At 50.2% G+C, this 6,153-nt stretch overlaps 1 long non-coding RNA gene across 3 annotated transcripts in view; it reads left to right on the forward strand.

The window, feature by feature from the left end:
* Positions 1-6,153, forward strand: part of LOC136018145 (uncharacterized) — a 360,185-nt gene that overhangs the window by 180,378 nt on the left and 173,654 nt on the right. The gene's annotated exons all lie outside the window — the stretch shown is intronic.

Raw genomic sequence — 6,153 nt, forward strand, 5'->3', positions numbered from 1 at the left:
AGCCTTAGGATCTTAAATTAAAACCAGGCCAAGGAGCTCTGTCCTAACCCCACGTTTCAGGCTTTCTGCTTTGCCGCTTGGCTTCGGCTCAGTGGCTGCCTCTGTAAATAAACACGCTGGTAATAGATGCTGCGGAGTGTGTCTGCTGGCTGGGCTGTGAACACGACTTATTAGAGCAATACAATGGGAGGGTTTATAAAGCTCCAGTGCTCTCAGGCTCCTCTAAAACCCAATGTTTTCAGCTAATGACTTTTGGCTGTTGTATCTTACCCTGTTTCTTCCATGTTTCCAATTGGCATCCATGTGCCGACACTCCCTCCTTGGTCGCTCCATTAGGAGAGTGGGTTTAGCAAAGCAATGGAAAAGTAAATAAAATTGCTGGTGCTCAGTTGGATTTGATTTTCCCAATCTGGAGGGGAGAACTCATGGAAATGGCCTTTCTTGTGCTGTCTTCATATCTCCCCATGTAGCTGGAGCTCAAAGCACAGATTATGTGATGCAACAGATTTCATCTCCAGCACTCAGGCTTGGTGCATTCCTCTTGCTTTCTCGGGAGTCTCCCATTCCCCCTTAGCACTGCTTGGAAAAATCATTGTTCAAGTCACCACAAGTTCTTTTTCATCACGTTTGGACATGAATCATCCATCATTCGGGGTCAGATTCAGTCACAAAGAGCTGGAGTTTTGGATTCTTTTTCCTAAGTCCTGTTCCCGGCTCTTAAAAGCTGATGGCTCAGTGAGGGGCAAGGACAGATGGAGGCTCTCCCTGATTCAGGCAGTATCTGGCTGGCCAGGAGCCTATTTGGGCTCTTTGGCCTGAAAGGGAGGGAAGGGAATGCTCTGGGCTTTGTCTTTGAGGCAGCTGGTTTCTAACCTTGCTGCAATGGGTGGTGAGTTGGAGAAGGTCCTGGTTCTGAAGTGCTGGTTGATTGCCTGGCCCCCAGCACCCCCATCAGACCTGACCCATTGCCCCAGACAGCAGGAAAAAACACGTCTGCAGTGAATGCAGCCCTCCAGGCTCAGCCATGGAGTGCGGAGGGCAATGCCCTGCTGAGATTTGGTCTGTAACAGGGGCATTTTGGGTCACGTAGGACCTTCGGAAATACCCGCCTCTGGGCTTTTCTAAAACACCCCCAGGCATCATCCACAATCAATCATAGAATCATAGAATAGTTCGGGTTGGAAAGGACCTCAAGATCATCCAGTTCCAACCCCCCTGCCATGGGCAGGGACACCTCACACTAAACCATCCCACACAAGGGTTCATCCAACCTGGCCTTGAACACTGCCAGGGATGGAGCACTCACAACCTCCCTGAGCAACCCATTCCAGTGCCTCACCACCCTCACAATAAAGAACTTCCCCCTTAGATCCAATCTAAACTTCCCCTGTTTAGGTTTGAACCCGTTCCCCCTTGTCCTGTCACTACAGTCCCTGATGAAGAGTCCCTCCCCAGCATCCCTATAGGCCCCCTCCAGGTACTGGAAGGCTGCTATGAGGTCTCCCTGCAGCCTTCTCTTCTCCAGGCTGAACAGCCCCAACTTCCTCAGCCTGTCTTCATACGGGAGGTGCTCCAGCCCCTGATCATCCTCGTGGCCTCCTCTGGACTTGTTCCAGCAGTTCCATGTCCTTTTTGTGTTGAGGACACCAGAACTGCACACAATGCTCCAGGTGAGGTCTCACAAGAGCAGAGCAGAGGGGCAGGATCACCTCCTTCGACCTGCTGGTCCCGCTCCTTTTCATGCAGCCCAGGATATGGTTGGCTTTCTGGGCTGCGAGCACCCATTTAGGTCATACCCTTGGCTTTTCCCCTGACTAAACACTGCTTTCCAACGCAAAACCTGCCCATGCAAACAGAAAATGCCCGCTTTGTATTAGTAAGGCAACCACCTTCAGTCCGGGTATGAAAACGCTTCTCCACGGCCAAAGACCAGCACCGAGCACCTAAAAACGCTGCAGGGCTGGAGCAACACGGAGTTAGGAGGACACCGTGTGACTGCTGACCCCAACTGCAAGCATTTTCATTTCCTGTCCCACTTTGGGCGCTGGGAGCCGTTTCTCTGAGGGCCTCCTACGTTCTTGGCTTTTTCAGCTGTTTCCCTGCATCCCTTTTGCTTGCTAGAGGAGAAATCATCAAGGTAGTCTAGGCAGCCTCTGAAGCGTAATTGGCATTGGTTTTCTGCTCTACTTGGAACTGGGAATGTGGCAATGCCTGACGTGCAGCCTCATGAAACGCAAGGAGCAGGACATCATCCCCTTGGCCTTGCACAGCATCCCACTGGGAGCAGGGAGTTTCCAGGAGGAATGCTGTGGTCCAGGGATGAAGGGCATAAATGCATCGCCAGGATCACAGAATCATGATGCTGGGTTGGAAGGGACCTTAAAGCTCACCCATTTCCAGCCAGTGTTCAAGGCCAGGTTGGACACAGGGACTTGGAGCAAGCAGCTCCAGTGGAAGGGGTCCCTGCCCATGGCAGGGGTTTGGAACAGGATGAGCTTTAAGGTCCCTTCCAACACAAACCATTCCCTGATTCTATGTCCATATGTGCCCATACATACAATGTAAATAACAATTCTATTATATAATAGAATGGTTACAAATAATTGAAATGTTTATAGGTGAGAATACATTATATTTAATATGTATATAGTATGTATTACAAGAATAATTAAGCAGCATTATGATTATACTTACATAATTTTATATTGGGTGATTATATTTGCTAGGATTATAATACTTACTAGCCATTTTATGTATGTCTACATATGCCTGTGTGTACAACGTCATATTTACTACACATATACCCTCACCATAAAAGAGCGAGGACCTTCCCCACCTTGCCTTTTCCATCCTGCTATGGAGCTGTTGGAAGCTGTCGAGTTTCTCCTTCCAATGGAACCAAACTGAGCTTCAGCAATAGGGAGCTTTCCTTCCAGAGCTTGCTGTGCACTGTGGATTGGGTTGTTTACCAGCTGGAGGATTAAATAGACTTCCATTGAAGGGAAAAAAGTATGTAAGTGCTTTCAAGTATGCCTTGGAAGCGGTGTCTCGCTTGGAGGAGGCTTTTCAGGCTTGCTTGTGTTTGCTGGCTGGCACTTCACTTGTCCTTGGGAAGGATGCTGCATCTCGCACAGAGTGGTTTCCGGAAAAATACTGCATTAGGATGGAGGCAGTGAGTGGAATCTGATGGGGAGAAAGAGGAATGCTTTGAGTAGCCCTGAAAACAGCTACTCTGGTAGCTGCTCCCATCTCTCTCTATGGCTGCTTACAGCCCCTCCTTTGCGAAGAGAAACCCTTCTGTATCCAGGAACAGGGAGCCCTTCTGTCCCTGATGCACCCAAACACACCAGCCCTAAAGGGGTGCAAGGCAGGCACCTATTTCCATCCCCCCCCACCAAGCTCCAATGCCCTTCCTCAGTCCCATCCACTGACATGAACCTGAGGTTTAGTTCATTGGAGGACAAGTAGTAGCTGATCTCAGGAGTGAGCCTAAACTGCTCTGCTGATCCAGTGGGAAGCCAAAACAAGTGAGATTAGATGATAGATAGATAGATGGATAGATAGATAGATAGATAGATAGATAGATAGATAGATAGATAGATGATAGATAGATAGTTACAAATACATCTCCATTGTTTCCCTGCCTCCTCCTGCAGCCTGAATGAGCTGCACAAAGCACTTTTCTTTCTATTTCTGCTCTGTACAAAACCAGCCAGTCTCATCCTGCTGCTCACACTCCACATCTACCTTTATTCCCCCTAGAGATTAAAACAAGGTAAACCTTTGACTGGGATCCCATAGCCTTTGATGGGTTTCTCAGCCCAGGGCAAGCGCTGAGCCCACCCAGGAAGGGCAGCAGCCAAGGAGTAAAGAGCAGCAAGAAAAGGAGCTTTCTCCCATCTCTTCCTTTTTAAGGATGTTGCTCCTCTGGGAGCTGTGAGGATTAAACACAAAGTCCTGTCAGGGGGGTGCTGGTGATGGTAGTGGCGTGGCAACAGCCCAGTGAGGAGCTGGGCACAGCAGTGACACAGACACAGCAGCGACACAGGCACAGCAGCACAGGAGCAATACCCACCACCTACAGTGGCTTCCCTGCTGTGTTAGATGAAAGACAGAAATCACTGTGAAACATCCGTACCCTGTGAGTTTTGTGAAGGAAAAGGCAGGAAAGCAGCCCCCTTCCCAACAAAATCACTCCAATACAACACCGCAGGGCACAATAAAACCAGGTAGGGACTCCTGTGATGTTCTGAACCATAGACTGGCTTGGGTTTGAGAAGACCTTAAAGATCATCTAATTCCAACCCCCAGCTGAGGATCCTGCAGGCATTTAAGCATCAGATCTCTGCTTTTCAGAGGAGGGAAAGGGGATGATGCCTGGACAATGCAGTGGCTTCTTGCCCGGCTGTGCTTGGTACCAGGGGCAGGAGCAGTGCTGACAATCACTGGGAGGGATGGGGTTGCTTCCTCAGAGGAGCAGGTCCCGATGGAGTTACAGGAATGCCGATCCCAGCATGCTCCAGGGTTACGTATAACCTTCGTTAGCAAACACCCTTTCTCGTTTGCGCAGGGAAAGGAAGGAGGAAAGAGTCAACAGGCTGAACAGCCAAATTACCCTTTCACTGCCCTTAGAAACAGCAAAGGGATAAAAATCCCTTTTTATTGAAACCATTTCCTTTGCTTACATCATTTCTCTGGAGGCTGGAAGCAATTTTCAGTCTTAAGCATGCTCCCTGCACTAAGTGCCCGAGGCTGATGCTTGGCTGCCCACCAAGGGGTACCCTGGAGAACAGCACATCTCGCCAGCCCTTGGTGATCTCCCCACATCAGCTCGTAGCCCCAGCACCTCCTGCAGTGGGGGAACCCCAAGCCCAGCATGGGCAGGGTGCAGCACAGGTCACCCCGGCCCAGCTGGGTCCCACAAGTAGGACACAGATGCCATCTATTACGTGTTCCCATCCGTGTCCTATGTCAACAGTGACAGCCAGAACAAGCCGAGCTCTGCCCAGAAATCCCTGATGAAGGGGTGCACCAGTGCCAGGGCTTTGTTGCAATCACATGGCAGAGGAGCACCCGTGTGATGGGCATCGGGAATTGGTGCTGGAAGAGGGTGACTGGGTCTCTTGTAGTCTGCACCAGCCACAGAATCCAGTCTGGGGCTTTGCAAGGATTTAATAGCACAAATCTGTGCTATTAAAAGAAACCATTTCACATACCCAGGTCCCTGCAGAGGGCCAGGATGTCCTCAGCATCCTCACCTTAGGACCAGCTTTACCTGATTGATGCCAGCAGCAAAAGCATCATAGTCTGGAGAAAAGCCTCCAAGGCAGTGGGGACATGCAGCAAGGAGGAGAAAAGACAGTGCTGGGGCAGGAGTTATTTGCCAGGACTGCTGAGGCCAGTGCCAAAAAGCGAATAAAGGTTTACAGAATAAAACCCTAAGCTCAAGTTCTTATAATATAGACGTACCTATCTCCTCATGCAGCCCCCTCAAACTGGGACCGGCAATCAGAAAGCTTTGCTTGCCCTACAGGCCCCCCTCAGGTGCTGCTGTCATTATCACACGTGAGTGTCAGAGCAGAGCTGACAGCAACGGGCTGCAGCCAGAGATACAGCACCAAGGCTTGAGATGGGGAGAACATGTGCCTTGAATGCTGACATCTCCCCCACCACGGAGCTGGTGTGTGGGGTAATTCATCCTTTGTGACAAAACAAGGAAGAGGGGCTTACCTTATGTTATTCCAGGCAGTGCTTTCCCCCACGCCTGGCAGCCTTTTGCTGTTAGGGACCTTCAGCCACGTATTGATCCCATGCAGGGGCCTTGGCTTTGCAGCAGCTCTGGGAGATTGGAGCAGCACAGGCAGCAGAGAACCACCCAAGGCCAGGAGGTACCCAACACAGCTCGAATATACCTGTTCAAGAGCTGGTCCTTGAACAAGGCAGCAGGAGGGGGATTTGACATCCCCATTTCCCTCCTCCAACACATACAAAGTAGATGATTATAGAAGTTGAGATCTAGTGGTGTTTGATCCACAACCTCAACTCCTGCGTCTTTGGGCATCTGGAGGACCCTGCTGCTTCTTCAGTTCCAGTGAATACTGAATATCCAAGCCTCATCCAACCGGAATTCCAACCTGAAAGATGTGCGCTGCA

The sequence above is a fragment of the Lathamus discolor genome, chromosome 7 (genome assembly GCF_037157495.1).
Source record: "Lathamus discolor isolate bLatDis1 chromosome 7, bLatDis1.hap1, whole genome shotgun sequence".
NCBI classification, from domain to species: Eukaryota; Metazoa; Chordata; class Aves; order Psittaciformes; family Psittacidae; genus Lathamus; species Lathamus discolor.